The 16,814-nt window shown below is 47.1% G+C and overlaps 1 protein-coding gene and 1 long non-coding RNA gene across 3 annotated transcripts in view; one reads left to right on the forward strand and one right to left on the reverse strand.

Moving 5' to 3' along the window:
- LOC127037352 (C-C motif chemokine 5-like) overlaps nucleotides 1-16,814 on the forward strand; it is a 411,611-nt gene that overhangs the window by 91,380 nt on the left and 303,417 nt on the right. The gene's annotated exons all lie outside the window — the stretch shown is intronic.
- LOC127037365 (uncharacterized) lies at nucleotides 4,725-11,091 on the reverse strand. 2 transcript variants are annotated; one of them, XR_007770341.1, is made up of 4 exons: nucleotides 10,908-11,091; nucleotides 8,894-9,017; nucleotides 6,840-6,950; nucleotides 4,725-5,376 (listed from the first exon to the last, which is right to left on the reverse strand). It is a non-coding gene; the product is annotated as an uncharacterized LOC127037365 (long non-coding RNA). The 2 variants fall into 2 exon arrangements; XR_007770340.1 differs by lacking the exon at nucleotides 10,908-11,091 and having other exon boundaries at nucleotides 8,894-9,040.

Here is a 16,814-nt window from a genome sequence, read left to right on the forward strand (position 1 = left end):
GATAGTGCAGACAAGGCTGCAGTGGGTTGGGCACCGGCAGGGTTTGCGGCACACAGCCCTGCAGCCACGCAATGACTGGGGCGGTTCAGCTCAAAGTGGCAATGGTTTTTTTAACCCTTTAACGAAGATCCCCAGAGCAGCTGTGCAATGACGTAGTGTAAGAACATCGCTGGGACGCAGGATTGTAGCAGGGGCAAAGCTTAGGTGAGAATCCATCTGGAGACGTCACCAAAGGGTCTATTCGTTACAAAACCAGTGTCACAGCACAGGCAGCTCATGATTTCGGTGTTTTTGCTTAAAGCCCCAGCTCCCAGACTCCTGTGATCCCAGGGGACTCCCGGCTTTCATTTTTCTTTGAAGCATGACCCCACAAGGTTCAAAAACCAGAAAGTTAGAGCTCTAGCCTGGGACACAGGAGACTGGCTTCAGGTGTGACCTAACTTCCATTGAGTCTAAACACCTTTGAGCTTCTGGGCCTTAGTCTCTCTCAGCCTCATCTCCCTAGCTGTCTGATGGGGATAACAGCCCTGCCTCACGAGGTGCTGTGAGGGTACGTGACTGGAGAGACTGGGGGATGCCCAAACACTACGGGGATGGGAGACAGGGGTAACTTTAAGAAAAAAAGCCCAGGGTTTTGAAGCCAGGCTGACTAGTGCTCCTCAAATGCCTGGGCTGAGCAATGCTGTGGTCACAGCCCCATCTACTGCTAAGGTTAAAAAATCCTATCTCCGCACCTCTGTAAACTGTTACCCCTACAGCTAATCTCTGTCACGCTGCCTGCCGGGACCCAAGAGCATGCGTACCAACCCCAGGGCACAAACCCTACACTGGCTGTGAGTTCTACCCTTAGATTTCACCAACCAATCATCCAGTGCAAACTCCTCAGGCGCTAAAAGATCCTAACCACGGAGTCACAGACAGTCCCCGTGGGTACTCCGATCTGTCTCGCCACCCAGGTGAGCTATCCCTCTGGTAGATGGTCCCTTACACTAAGGATCACAGCAATATTCAGGTTACTCCCAGTCCCAAAGGACCAGTCACTTATCCCAGGTCAATGGTACCTTAAATCTCACACCAAAAACAACATTTGTAGACAATCCTACAATAAATTCTATAGGGATTTATTAACAGGAAAAAGAAACTAGAGAGGTATTGACAAAGTTAAAGCAATAAACCTACACACACAAATGACTTACAATCTTAAGTTTCAGAAGGTAACAGAAGTCTATAATAAACAAGCTCTATATGTCTTTTAAGACTAAGCAACTGGGGATCTCTTGCTTATGCCTAATAAACCTTTCCCCCCACCCCCCAGCCCCTGACTCCAAGCAGCACAAAGACAATCAGTGCCTCCTTGTTAGGAGTTTTATTCCCATCCTCTCATGTGTGCTGAGCTGCAAACTCAACGGATGTAAGGAATCCAGTTGCATGACGCATCTTCATGGGGTGGGGGGGGAGAGCAGAGCAACAAAGTCTTTTGTCCTTTTTAATGTTCCACAATAGTCCATCTGGTGTCGATGGGCCTGTCCTGCTAAGCAGGATGTAACACCTTCAGTTGCAGATCCATACATCACACTAGTTAAACTCTCTCTCCAGTCGGGTGATTTATACAATTACAGAGGCTTACAATATAACTGTCCAAATACTACTTTGCCATATAGGATACAGATATTTACATTAGATTAAAGCTGAAGCAACTCACATGCATTTAATGCAGTCTAAACGCTAAACACATTCTTATCATTCGAATACCTATTTTAACAACACTAATACACAGGGGAGCAAGACTGTTTTCAGCACTGCATTTGGCAGTGTTCAGCGGAGACAGGGACCTTGGCATGAGCGGGCACCTGCTCTGCCAGCGTCACAGTCTCACGCGGCACCTGCTGAGAGCAGCAGGCTCTCAAGAGAAGCCAGAGCTCGGACGAGAAAACGTATGCAGGACCGTAGCAGACATGGCCTGCCCCCCTCAGCCTTGTCTGCAAATGGAATCCCTTGGGAAAGCAAATAACGCTGGGTGAGAACGCTCCCTGTGGGATTCGCTGCAATCTCTCTCTCTTTTCTTTCACAGCACCAGTGCTGGGAAGACCTGTGGACCCCCAGGGTTTCCCTGCCGCTGCTCATCTCCGTAACATCCCAGCCCTGCCGGAGCAAGGTGCTGCCCCCAGAACACAGAGAGTGGATACAAATTGCTATTTTGCCAGAAGACCCGCTCCCCAGGGATTTCATGGCTGTGGAGCGTTGTAGGTCTGTGCAGTCCATAGCAGCAGAGAAACCCCCACGGAAAATTAGATCCGAGTACAGTTTTGTTCTGAGACGTGTCTGTCAATGCTGCACAGCTCAGTGCCCTGCGTGGATCTGCGGCACAGCTGCGAGGCGTCTAAAACCAGGTTGTGCTGCCTGTTACAGAGCCCCCATGCCCATAGGAGGGGAGCTGGGGTCTTGTGTATCCTTCACCAAATTCACACTTGAGTGATGACAGTGGGGTGTCCAAGGGGGTTTACTAGGCCATCACCTGATGACAGAGGGGTACATACAGGTGATGTTACCCATTGCTGCATGCCTGCAGTCTATGTTACTTCCAGGAATGGTAAACAGGAAACCTCCCATTAAGAAACCCAGGACATTCAGAGCAAAGATTAATCTGTAGAGCTGCTCAGGAAATGGCAACAACATAGACAAACTTTTTTTTTTGCTTTCTTTGATGTTTTCAGGGGCTTTTGTTGAAAACCAGGAACCCCCAAACCCCCCAAATGTTGAGCTATCAGTTGCTGAAAACTGAAAATTTTGCTCTTTCGCAAACCAGCCCTCCCTAAAAAAAAAAAAAAAAAAATCTTGCAATGGAAAATTTTGGACCAGCGTTCATAAACTGAAAGGGTGGAAGTTGATAGTTTCTGTAACCAAACTATGTTCCTGTCACAGTTCAGGGCTGCGCTGCACCTCTCTCAGGGCTTGTCCACAGGGCGAGTTAGTGCACGGCAAGACAGGGTGTGAAGCTATAGCATGTGAACTTGCTGCACACTAACTTACCAGGTAGACAAAACTTCAGTCTCTCCGGGGGCTCCCTTTCCAGAGATAAGCCGGCGCGTGCACTTCTGTCAGAGTGGAATCTCGCCTTGCACCCCACTTTTACACTGGCTCTGCAGACCACAGCACCATTGTTTCCCTCAGCAGGTCCAGCAGGGTTAGGCCCTGTCTATAGACTCCCCCTGGGAAGCTGCAAGCAGTTGATAAACACAGTTTATCACAGCCAAGTATTAGTTATCCATAGGAACATGGCAAACAGGCAGCAAAGGCCATAGGCGGCAGGTTATATGGGCTCGAGGTGCCCGAGCACCAGGAATATTCAGGGCTGGGGGCACTGCTCCAGCAATATTTGGAGCTGGGTCTCTCCCCCGGCCCTGCCTGGATCGGGTCCCGGCCCCCACGGGTCTCCCCCCGCCCCAATTCCCTGCCTGAAAGAAAGCGGCACGTGCCTCTCCTGTGCCTGCTTGTGCTGCCTGTGTAGCATATTCCTATGCGGAGTGGCTCCTGGCAGAACTGTTGTCTGCTGCCCCAGGGTCCTAGGGCCCCCCCCCCCCATCGCCTAATGGCAAGGCAGGCCGCCCTTACCCTGCCCTTCCGCCCTAGCCTCTCCAATGCCCCAAACCCCTCAGCCCCAGCCAGAGCCCTCATCCCCCTGCACCCTAATCCTCTGCTCCACCCCGGAGCCCCCTCCTGCATCATGAACCCCTCATGTTCAGCCCTAACCCTCATCCCCCCGCACCCTAATCCTCTGCCTCAGCCCTGAGCCCCCCCTGCATCATGAACCCCTCATCCCCCTGCACCCTGATCCTCTGCCCCTGACCCCCTCCTGCGTCATGAATCCCTCATCCTCAGCCCCATAGCCCTCACCCCTGCACTCCCTCCTATCCCACCCCCTCCCAGAGCATGCACCCCCTCCCCCTTCCCACACACCCCTTCCCACCCACAACCTCCCTCCCAGAGCCTGCACCCCTCACCCCCTCCTACGCTCCCACCCCCAGCCCAGAGCCTGCACCCAAACTCCGTCCCAAAGCCTGCACCTCCCACCCCCTCCTGCACACCCAACCCCTGCCCCAGCCTGGAGCCAAACTCCATCCCAAAGCCTGCACCCTGCACCCCTCCTGCACCCTAATCCCCAGCCCAGGACCTGCACCCCAGACCTCCCCCTAACCTCACTCCCTGAGCCTTAGGCAGGTGGGGGCGGAGTTTGGAGGGGGGAAGGTTCTGAGCACCACCAAAATTTCTATGAACTTGCCACCCATGGCAAAGGGGTTGAAGTAGCAAAAGGTCTCCCCCTCCCACTCCCAACACACACACTGTCTTATCTACGTTTGGAATCTCTCCAGAATTAGGTAGGCCCCCGACTTCGCCCTGGTAACCCTGCTCTTCTGGGGCCAGCTAACAGGCTCTTTCTCTGCAGACCCTGCTTCCCTGGGAGCTTCAGGGAGCGTCTCTTTAAAACCAGCCAGGCCCTTTGGTCTGCATCCACCCACTGCCCCACTTCTTTGAGCCACAAGCCAATTTGGATGGAGACCACACTTCACAGGTCTTGGCCCCTGTACTGTGTTATGCACTGGGGCTTGGCCTGTCTATAGCCACTGACGCCAGGTCCAGCAGAACAAAGCCACCGAGGACTGAGTTAACCCTTTGCAGCCATGTGGCAGGTGGCACGATTGCAATCAGAGAGACAATGCATGAAAAACATCCCCATATCTCCTCTGTTCATCACAGTCCCGCAGACCCTTCTGTGCCTGTAGCATATCACAAATGGGCACCACAGACCATGTCTCTAACAGCAGGCGTGGTGCTTTGATACCACGCTAACATTAGCTTTTCCCCTCTGCTCTGATTTCAGCACATGGCCATGTGTGGTTTGCTTATAGGAAGACGTGAGCTCTGTCTGTTGGAGTCCCCAGCACAGCTGCCCCCAGGCCTGGCTGGCGTCTAGGCACCAGTGCAGTATAAATGCTACGTGTTAATAATAGCCTGGTATATGAATTATGGGGCCTGATCCTGGAAGGTTCCCGAGTGCTGTTAAGTGACCTCAGCACGTCCCAGGATTGGGCCCCTAGTGAAGACTGGAGAATAGTTGCCTTCAGCGTGACTGCTTCGCTTCAGACCGCCAGGGAGAATTCAGAGAGGGCTCAAAGTTTGCCTTCCCCTTCCATTGTCTTCCTGCTTGAATGAGATTCTTGTGGCACAAGATGTAAAGCTCCTTTTCAGCTGCTGCCGTCTGCCCTTAACAAAGGACCCAGCAATGCTATAAGAACGGGGATGTGGTCAGCTACTGCTGTGTCTGCCCCGCAGTCTGGACGCAAACCGTACCAGCCACCTTCCCGTGTGAGTGTCACACTGTGAACAGAGAGAGAGCTGTGAGCCAGGTTCCCTTGAGAAATGTAATGTCACACACAGCCTCTGATCGCGGCAGGCAGCCATGCGGCCAGGGCAGTTACTGTGAGCGTGCTGGGAACAAAGGCGCTTGTCCCGAAAATGCCTTCCTCTTTGGAGTGAAATCGGTTCTCTTGAACGCAGGAGGCTGACAAAGCTGCCCAGGCCCAGGCACGGTGCTGTGGGGCTGCTGCTGTGGGCACTTGGCTCCCCCAGCTTTGACAACACACCTCAATTCGGACCTGCAACATCTTGTGCTATTGCAATCTGTGGTCCCCCCACCCTCACAATGCAGACTGGTCAATACACCATGGTCTTGGCCTGCCGTGCTCCCAGCTGCTCCAGCACAGCTCCCACCCGCTCTGCCAATGCACTGCTGTCCTAGGCTGGAGTATCCCCTGCCAGTCCAGTTCTGCTCCCTGCCCCAGCTCTGCCAAAGCACCTGCCTGCAGGGCCAAGTCCCTGCTCGCCCAGCGCTGGGGAAGTGCAGAAACAGATATTGCCATTAGCCAACAGCACCACCTAGCGCCAGCTGCCCCTTAGTAACTGTCCAGCCAAACCTTGTTAATTCGGGGGAGTGACTATTGTTTGGTTATTTGCTAAATTGCAAACAACCCAGGGCTGCCCAGAGGATTCAGCTGGGCCTGGGGCAAAGCAATTTCAGGGGTCCCTTCCATAAAAAAAATTGCAATACTATAAAATACTATATTCTCGTGGGGGCCCCTGTGGGGCCTGGGGCAAATTGTCCCACTTGCCCCCACCCCCAGCAGCCCTGAAACAATCACTGCTCCCTCCCCCAGTAGGGTGATGAGATGTTCCGATTTTATAGGGACAGTCCGGATTTTGGGGTTTTTTTCTTATATAGGCTCCTATTACCCCCCACCCCCGTCCTGATTTTTCACATTTGCTATCTGGTCACCCTATCCCCCAGCAAGTTGCACACATGATAAAGATAGGTGAGAACCAGGGGCGGCTCCAGGGATTTAGCCGCCCCAAGCAGCACCCCTTGCCCCCTCCCAAAAGCCGCAATTGCGATCTGTGGCATTTCAGCGGGAGGTCCTTCGCTCTGACCGGGAGCGAGGGACCCTCCGCTGAATTGCCGCCAAATAGCTGGACCTGCCGCCCCGCTCCGGAGTGGCCGCCCCAAGCATCTCCTTGCTAAGCTGGTGCCTGGAGCTGGCCCTGGTGAGAACATCATATCCCGCAATGCACTCTGTTTCTTTAGGTTGGTATATGAATGTTCCACAGTGTTTTTAGTATGATCTTAGCCCTGCGAGTCCTCACTACAGCCTGTGCTACTAACACTCTGTTACCAAGCGGGAAAGTTGGTGGAGATGAAAAACTGGGTCTGAGAATCATCAGGCTTGTGGATAAAAAGCAAGCGATTGTTTTGGTCAACCTGCTACATCGGTCACACTGATATTTACCTCCTGGCCGGATGGGGACAAGTGGCAGCCTGAGTAGGTGCCTTCGGAAGCATTTGGTTGACTTTCTTTCTGGAACACAGTGGTCTTTATGACAGTAGTTGGGGCTCACAGCTGGGAGGAAGAGAAAGGGAATGAATGCTAATACCTCGCTGTGATATGGCACTTTTCAGCCACAGATCGCTAAGCGCTTTATAGTGGAGATCAGAATCCCCATTGTAGAAACAGGGAAACTAAGGCACACAGCAGTGAAGTGACTTGCCCAGTCACACAGCTGGCTAGTGCCAGGACTAGAATCCAGGAGTCCTGCAGCTTAGTCCAGGGCTGTATCCACTAGGTCACACTGCCTCCAACAGGTCGTAGCGCCCTCGATAACAATGGATAGCTGCATGGAATTTAACATATGAAAAGGGGGTTATACGGTGACTTTAGGGCTGTGCTCCTTAGTAGCCAAACTAAACGGGGGATGATCTGATGGTCACACGCGCTGCTTCCTTCCCCAGGTCAGTTGCTGTTTTGCATGGAAGGGGTCTGCCTTAGTCTGGCACAAAGATTTCCAGAGTGACTGTGTGACCTTGGATGAGTCATTCTGCCTCTTTATGCCTCAGTTTCCCAGTCAGCAGCACAAGGATCTGGATGCTACAGTAGTAATTAACTCGATAGTATTCATCACCATGCAATTTTGACAGGTTTCCATGCCCCTTTTAGGGCTTATGTCCCGCCTTCCCACCCCGTTTCCGTTGGCGCCAAAGTGTGGCGCCATCGGCCATTTTCAAAAAAAATGTATCTGTGTGTATGTGTTTGACTAGGGGAAGTGTTGTGTATGTTTGTGCTCGGGTACATGGAGAGAAAAAGGTTGAAAGAAGAGTGTGAGAGAGCGTAAAGAGGAAAAAAGAAAGTCTGAGTAAGGTTTAGAGGAAAAAAAGGAAATTTGAAAGAAGAGAGGTAAGTTATTGAAGAAAAGAGGCTGGTTATGAAGGAATAGAAGGATTTTTGTGTTTAAAGGGTTAGTTAGTTTGAAAGAAGAGAGATTTTTAATGAGTTTGAGTAAGGAGAGATGATGGTAAAGGCTTAGTTTGGAGAATAGACAATTTTGAGATAAATGTAAAAGGTGTATTAAATATCAGAGTGGGTTAAGAAAAAAATTAAATACTATTGAAAACTAGGTTTCAAAAGGGAATTTACTACAGCAAAACTTGTTTGGTAAGCACAGGATAAAAATGTGAATCAAGAAAGCATTGAAACTATTCAATACCAGTGTAGGTTTAAAAAAAAGAGGTTAAAAGAAAGAACCGGGCAAGAAAAGGGAAAAGAGAGCCCTTTGCAAAGGGCAAAGATAGACAGCACATGATGGCACCATCGATCATTTTGAAAAAAAATTGTGTGTGTTTGAAAAGGGGATGTGTTGTGTGTGTTTGTAATTAGCTACATGGAGAGAAAAAGGTTGAAAGAAGTGAGTGAGAAGATGAAAACAGAAAGTTTGAGTAAGGTTTAGAGAAAAAAGGAAAGAAAGGTTATTGGATGTGATTGAGTAAGGAGAGAGGATAGTAAAGACAGGTTATTCAAGAACAGAAAGATAGAACTTGAAGAAAAAAAGAAATATTTGTTTTTTAAAGGTTAGTTTAAGAAAAGAGTTAAATAATATTGAAAACTAGGTTTTAAAAGGGAACGGCAGAGCCTGTTAGGTAAGCACAGGGTAAAAAAGTGAATAAAAAAAGCATTTAAACTATTCAATACCAGTGTAGGCTAAGAAAAAAAGAGAGAGGTTAAAAGAAAGAAAAGGACGAGAAAAAAGAGCCCTCTTTGCAAACAGCAAAGATAGAGCGCACACGGTGAAATCAAAATAAGAGAAAAAATAAGAGAGAGAAAGACGCAGGCAGAGCCTGTTTGGTAAGCCCAGGGTAAGAAAGTAAACAGAAAAGCATTCAGTATCAGGGTAGATTAAGAAAAAAAGAGAGAGGTTAAAAGAAAGAACAGAGCAAGAAAGAGAGCTCCCTCTGCAAAGGGCAAAGATAGAGAGCACATGGTGGAATCAGAAAGAGAGCGAGAATTCTCACCTTTGAAGTCTTTCTGTAGAATGAGGCAACTTTTCTGGTTCAGACCCTCTCACACTTGTTATCACTGCCATTGGATCCGCGCAATCAGAGGTGGTTTTACAGCAGCGTCATAGACTTCATTTTCCTGGACCAATCCTAGAGTCCCAAGATTTTAAACAAGAACTAGCTCCCTCCTTTCCCCCCTCCCCTCCTCTCTCCCCCTTCCTTTTAACTGTTTTAGTCTTATCTAAAGAAACAGACCCCTCAGCATTTTCCCACCATGTAGCCCTTTTACAGAGGAGTTTTTATAAAAGTTAAAACCATAAGCTTTTAGTAACACTCCATTTTAAAAAGTTTTTTTCCTAGGTTTTAGACTAACAGGTTATTTTTTAGTAAGCACAATGTGAAGCTGCAGCAAAGCTCCTCTTAGCAAAGCAGCCTCTGTGAGTGAGTGGATCACAGACAAGGAGTTTGCTTCTTTACCTGCTTTTTAACAAACACAGGCTAAAGTTACCTTAAGTTTTGCAAAGGGATAAGGACTTGAAAAGACAAACCTAAGACACATCCCTTTTGTATGTGTTACAATGAAAAAAGAGCAGGCAGAAGCACCCTAGGCTTAAAACCCCAGGATTTTAGTAACAGACAGTTTGTAAACCCCTTATTTTGTAAACCATTGAATTAGAACGAAGAAGATTGCTTCTTCTCCCACTTTTTAACAAAGAGAGGTGAAAGGCTTTTAAGGGAATAAACACTTGAAAACACATGCCTAAATGAAGACACATTTTTTTATTTAACCCACTTGGCATTAAGTGTTTCAATGAAAAAGAACAGGCAGAAACACCCTAGGTTTAAAACCCCAGGTTTTTAGTGACAGACAGTTTATATACCCCTTATTTTGTAAACCAGTGGATTAGAAAGACAAAGAAGCAAAGTGCCTGTTAGCAAAGCAGCCTCTGTGAGTCAGTGGATCAGAGATAAGAAGGCTGCTTCTTTCCCAAACTTTTTAACAAACACAAGTTAAAGTTACTTAGAAAAGACAAACCTAAGACACATCCCTTTTGTAGTTGTCGTAATAAAAAATTATGCAGAAGCACCCTAGGTTTTAAACCCCAGGTTTTTAGTGACAGTTTATATTCCCCTTATTTTGTAAACCAGTGGATTAGAGAGATGATTGCTTCTTTACCTGCTTTTTAACAAAAGAGGGATGAAAGGCTTGTAAAGGAATAAACAATTGAAAAGACAGGTCTATCTAAAGACACAGTCCTTTGGTATAGGTGTTTTAATAAAAAAAAAGAGCATGGGTTATAAAAGTAATGTATAGTGACAAAAAAGTTTTAGACTAACCTGGGTTATTTTTTTTAGTAAAAACAATGTGAAGCTGCAGCAAAGCAGCCTCTGTGAGTCAGTGGATCAGAGAGAAGAAGGCTGCTTCTCTCCCAACCTTTTTAACAAACACAAGTTACACTAAGTTTTGCAAAGGGATAATGACTTGAAAAGACAAACTTAGAACACATCCCTTTTGTATGTGTTGTAATTAAAAAAAAGAACTGGGAAGAAGCACCCTAGGCTTAAAACCCCAGGATTTTAGTAACAGTTTATACACCCCCTTATTTTGTAAACCGGTGGATCAGAGAGAAGAAGTTTGTTTCTTTCCTCGCTTTTTAACAAAGAGAGGTGAAAGTCTTGGAAAGAAATAAACACTTAAAAAGACAGGCCTAAATGAAGACGCAGTCCTTTGCTATAGGTGTTTTAATAAAAAGAAGAGCATGCAGAAACAGTCTAGGATTATAGAAGTAATGTATAGTGACACCCCCCCAACAACACCACCCAGGTTTTAGACTAGCACTGGTTATTTTTAGTAAACGCTGTGAAGCTGCAGCAAAGCCCTGCTCTGCTCTTATCTAAACAATCAGGACCCTGTAACAAAAGCTGTACAACACATACCATAAACCATTTTAAAACGTGTTTTTTGAAGTAATGTCTAAACCCCCCTCTTTTTAATGTATTAAATAAACACATGAAATAACAAACCTACCTGAAGACACATTCCTTTATTTGTGGGGGTGTTTCAATAAAAAAGAGCATGCAGAAGCACCCCAGACCTAAACTCACAAAACCCTTACTAAGAAAAAGTTTCCCCCCAAGGTTTTTAGTGAGAACCACTTGAAACAGCCTTTTGAAGGTAGCGGATTAGAAAAGAAGAAGACCCCTTTGAAAAACAGACTACCTGAAGACACTTTTTTTTTTATTTAGCCCCCTTGGCATAAGTGTTTCATTAAAATGTAAAAGAGCAGGCAGAAGCATCACAGGTTTTTAGTAACAGATGGTTTATATACCCCTTATTTTGTTAACCATTGGATTAGAGAGAAGAAGTTTGTTTCTTTTCCCACTTTTTAACACAGAGAGGTGAAAGGCTTGGAAAGGAATAAACACTTGAAAAGACAAGCCTACTTGAAAACCCATAACCTTCATTTAGCCCCTTAGGCATGGGTGTTTCAATAACATGCAAGTCCACAGAAACAACCCAGGCTTACAAACACAGAGAGCCTGTTTATAAAAGTTTTCCCCTAGGTTTAGGCCAGCACTGGTCATTTTGTTAGTATGGACAGCAGGCTTTTGCAGCAAAGCAGCTATCAGCAAAAACAGCCTCTGTAAAACAGTAGGTCAGAGATAAGAAGGCTGCTTCTTTGCCTGCTTTTTAACACATACAAGTGAAAGTTATATTAAGTTTTGTAGAGGAATAAACACTTTAAAAGACAAGCCTATATGAAGACAGAGCCCTTTATTTAACATTTTTACATGCATGTTTTAATTAAAAGAGAGCACGCAGAAAACACACCAGAGTGAAAGCCACAGAACCTTAATAACAGCTCATTTATATCCCCCTTATTTTGTAAACCAGTGGATTAGAGAGAAGTTTATTTTCCTCCTCATATATTTGAAGCATTATGGTTTTTTTTAAGTTTATTATGAAAAAGCAGTATTGCCTGAGCTGTAACAAAACAAGGCCCCTCTTAGGGATATTTTGTAGAAGTTTAGTGAACTAAAAAGGCTTCAGATTCTAGCCTGTTCTTTTAAAAATTGTGTTTTTAAAGTATCAAAACAACAACTGGGTAAGAATTTGAAAACTGGCAATTGAAGGGCATTTGCATATGTATTTTAATAAAAAAACCCCAAGATTGCTTTCTAAGGTTTAGATTTATACAAAAAAACACAAGAATATCTTATGTAAAAAAAAGTTAGCTGTTTATTACAGGGTCGGCTCTAGGTTTTTTGCCGCCCCAAGGAAAAAAATTTTGACCGCTCCCCCCCGTCCCAGCCCTGGGTTCCCCCCTGCACTCTCCTGCTGCCACAGCCCTGGGCTCTCCCACCCACATCCCCTGCCGCCCCAGCGCTGGGCTTCCTCCTTTCCCCCCCACCAGTGCCTTCCTCCCACCCCACTGCCGCCCCAGCCCTGGGCTCCCCCTTTCCCTCCCACCAGTGCCCCCCACACACACTTCCTGCCGCCCCAGGCCTGGGCTCCCCCCCCCCCCCGCACCCTCCTGCTACCACAGCCCTGGGCTCTCCCACCCACACCCTCTGCCGCCCCAGTGCTGGGCTTCCCTCTTTCCCCCCCACCAGTGCCTTCCCCCCACCCCACTGCTGCCCCAGTCCTGGGCTCCCCCTTTCCCCTCCACCAGTGCCCCCCCCACACACCTCCTGCCGCCCCAGCCCTGGGCTCTCCCTCCCGCCACCTGCACCCTCCTTCCGCCGCAGCCCTGGGTCACTGGTAACGCGCTCCCAGGGCGGTTCATTCAGCAGGAATTTTGGTTGTGCACAAAACACTGACGGATTGGTTCCCATATGGTTACAGAGCTGCAGTAAAGTGGAACAATTTTCAGCTTGTGTGATTGGAGGATATCTGGATGCGTATTATAAGACTGTCCTCCATAAATGAGGAAAAGTTGAGGTGCCTTTATTATTCTTTTGTTCCACTCTTTCTTTCTATGGGGAATTTGCCAGTGCAATATCACTGTCTTCCTTTTAAACAAACAAAAGGCAATGGTTATTGAAAATAGCAATTCCAGTCCTGAGAACCACTGGGGAGCATTTCTTGCTCAATTTTATCCTACTTTTTCTACAGCAAGTTACAGTGGATCAGTATATTTGATTTGGGAGAAATGAAGTAACAGCTGCCCAAACTGAGCTTGAGCACTCCTGAATTTTGAGGTGTTCAAATCTGGAAGGCAGGTTCTGGGTGCATGTGTGTGTGTGTGTGGGGGGGCAGTGAGCTCCGTGGGGGGGCACGGCAGCATGTATGCAGCAGCGTGTCTGGAGTTGCGCGGAGCCAGACACACTGGTCTGAGTGGCTCGATAAGGGGGCTGGAGGTTTGGAGAAGGGGAAGGGAGTTCCAGGGGGGCAGTCAAGGGACAGGGAGCAGGGGGGGTGGATGGGATGGAGGTTCAGGGGGGCAGTCAGGGGCAGGGAGAAGAGGGGGTTAGATGAGTCAGGGGTGCAGGGGAGCAGTCTGGGGACAGGCAGCGCTTGGATAGGCATGGGAGTCCCAGGGGTGTGTCACGGGACAGGTAGGGGGTGGGATCCTGGGGGCAGTTAGGTGCAGAGGTCCCGGGAAGGGGAAATCAGGGGGCAAGGAGAAGGGAGGCTTAGATAGGGGGTGAGGTCCTGGGGGGCAGTTAGGGGCAGTGGTCCCAGGCGGGGTGATCAGGGAGCAGGGGGTGATGTTGGATGGGTTGGGGTTTCTGTGAGGGGCAGTCGAGGGAGTGGATGGTGGCAGGGTGGAGTGTCCTGTTTTTTGAATGTTAAAAGATGGTCTCCCTGCCATTCACAGCACACACAGCAAGCTGCCACATGAGGTCCCCCTCCTTCTTTTCCAGCTGGTAGTGGCCAAGGGAATGCTGGGAAATGTAGTTCTTTCCTGCTCCAGGACTGGCTCTATAGGCAAGGAGCTAACCAAGGAACTACATCTCCCAGAGCCCTCTGTTGGTTCTCAGCTCCCATGCCGCCCCTGCAAATGGGCTACCCCAAACAGGTGCTTGCTTTGCTGGTGCCTAGAGCCGACCCTGCTTTTTTACCAGAGATATGGAGCCTTCCTCACCCCCGCTCTACCTACACACACACACTCTTTTATCCCCGCCCTTCCCCACTTTTTTTCATTCTTTTTTTAAAATGTTTTTTAAAATCTAAACCAAGGACAAACATTTTTTTTATTTAAAAAGCCAGAGCCACAGAGATCAGGCCATGGGGGTAAGAAAGCTGTCCTGAGTTTTAAGGAGCATGTTGCTAACTCTTTTAGTGAAACGGTTTTGTAGGCAGCCTGGCTGTGTAAGTGGTTATGCTTTAGCACGGGCAAGCGTTTATTATTTGAAAGCACTTTTCCACTTTATGAGGTATTATCTCCCCCCATCTTATGACCTATCAGAAATATTAACAAAAACAAGCTAAAAGATACATTGTAGCAAAGACTGCAAAGCAATAGTTACAATGTTGTTGATTATTACCTTGTCTAAGCCCCTAGGGAAGGTATTTTGTTTTGTTTTTATAAAACACTTTTATGCAAAGTGTAACCCTAGGTGATGTACAGCATTAAATAATATGAAACAGTAGACGAGAGACCTGAGACATTGTTGAAATCAGAGGGGCTATGATTAAATCCTAATGCAGAGGGCCTTGGGGTGGAAGATGAAAAGGTACAGCCGAAGCGGAAGATGGTATGATTTAAGAGGGGTTCTGGGGCTGCTTTGCAATGGTTATAGGGAGCCTATAACCCTTATGCACAAACACCAGGGCTGGGTGAGGTGGTTGGGCCTTTGTTAGAGGAACAGGCCGTTCGTACACCTTTTGTTGTTGTTGACAAACTGTAACCTAACTGCGCGTATACTACAGGGGCAACTTACGGCCCTTTTGTCAAACCCCACCTCCCTGGAACTCCATAAAAACACGCTTTACACAGTTATTTTCAACTGACATTTTATTTTACAACACGGCCTGTTTTGTCCCCAAAACACGCTCTAACTGTTGGTGTTTTTCCTTAGCAAGATTTTGTAATTTGCTGAACGCAGAAGATGTTCAATATTTTGCATTAGACATGTATCTGTCAGTTTGATGATTTCATCTAACACACTATTTGGCTTCTCGGCCTCTGTCACTTTGTCCACCAATTCTGCCCCTAGAGCTAAATGTTCCTGGGTTAAACAGAGACACTGCAGTGCGTATCCCAGCGTGATGATATTTAACACACTCTCCATACACAATTTACTGCTAATTTCTTTAATTTTACAGTTCACAGCATCTAAAGACCAGTACATGTAAGCATGATGCTTCTGACCGGGGGCATCTATGGCGCACCCAGGACAATCCTCATTTTATTTTCTCTCAGGCAATGCTTGATGATTCCGATGACTTGGAGGTTTTGGACACCGACAGCTCCAAAGGACTGAGTGGTTTGGGCCCGATCTGTTTTTGCCCAGACACAAAACCAGATGCTCCACAGAATGCCGAAACAGCGTGGGACACTTATTCTGTAGGCCTGTACTATCTAAAGTTAAGGGAGAAATTCAGTACTAAGCTGGTACTAGTTCATGACCCTAAAACAGCGTTGCGTGCAATTTTGCGAGCGGCTGTGCACAGAATCATCAAGCACTGCCTGATGGAAAAACAAAATGAAGATTGTCCTGGGTGCGCCATTGATGCTCCCGGTCAGAGGCATCATGCCTGTGTGTACTGGTCTTTAGATGCTGTGAATTGTAAAATTAAAGAAATTAGCAGTAAATTGTGTTTGGAGAGTGTGATATTTATATCATCACGCTGGGATACGCACTGCAGTGCCTCTGTTTAACCCAGGAACATTTAGCTCTAGGGGCAGAATTGATGGACAAAGTGACAGAGGCCGAGAACCCAAATAGCGTGTTAGATGAAATCATCAAACTGACAGATAAATGTTTAATGCAAAATATTGAACATATTCTGCGTTCAGCAAATTACAAAATCTTGCTAAGGAAAAACACCAACAGTTAGAGCGTGTTTTGGGGACAAAACAGGCCGTGTTGTAAAATAAAATGTCAGTTGAAAATAACTGTGTAAAGCGTGTTTTTATGGAGTTCCAGGGAGGTGGGGTTTGTCAAAAGGGCCGTAAGTTGCCCCTGTAGTATACGCGCAGTTAGGTTACAGTTTGTCAACAACAACAAAAGGTGTACGAACGGCCTGTTCCTCTAACAAAGGCCCAACCACCTCACCCAGCCCTGGTGTTTGTGCATAAGGGTTATAGGCTCCCTATAACCATTGCAAAGCAGCCCCAGAACCCCTCTTAAATCATACCATCTTCCGCTTCGGCTGTACCTTTTCATCTTCCACCCCAAGGCCCTCTGCATTAGGATTTAATCATAGCCCCTCTGATTTCAACAATGTCTCAGGTCTCTCGTCTACTGTTTCATATTATTTAATGCTGTACATCACCTAGGGTTACACTTTGCATAAAAGTGTTTTATAAAAACAAAACAAAATACCTTCCCTAGGGGCTTAGACAAGGTAATAATCAACAACATTGTAACTATTGCTTTGCAGTCTTTGCTACAATGTATCTTTTAGCTTGTTTTTGTTATTATTTCTGATAGGTCATAAGGCGGGAGGAGATAATACCTGATAAAGTGGAAAAGTGCTTTCAAATAATAAACGCTTGCCCGTGCTAAAGCATAACCACTTACACAGCCAGGCTGCCTACAAAACCATTTCACTAAAAGAGTTAGCAACATGCTCCTTAAAACTCAGGACAGCTTTCTTATCCCCATGGCCTGATCTCTGTGGCTCTGGCTTTTTTAAAAAAAAAATGTTTGTCCTTGGTTTAGATTTTAAAAAACATTTTAAAAAAAGAATGAAAAAAAGCGGGGAAGGGCGGGGATAAAAGTGTGTGTGTGTAGGTAGAGCGGGGGTGAGGAAGGCTCCACA

The sequence above is a fragment of the Gopherus flavomarginatus genome, chromosome 19 (assembly GCF_025201925.1).
Source record: "Gopherus flavomarginatus isolate rGopFla2 chromosome 19, rGopFla2.mat.asm, whole genome shotgun sequence".
In the NCBI taxonomy this organism is placed as follows: Eukaryota; Metazoa; Chordata; order Testudines; family Testudinidae; genus Gopherus; species Gopherus flavomarginatus.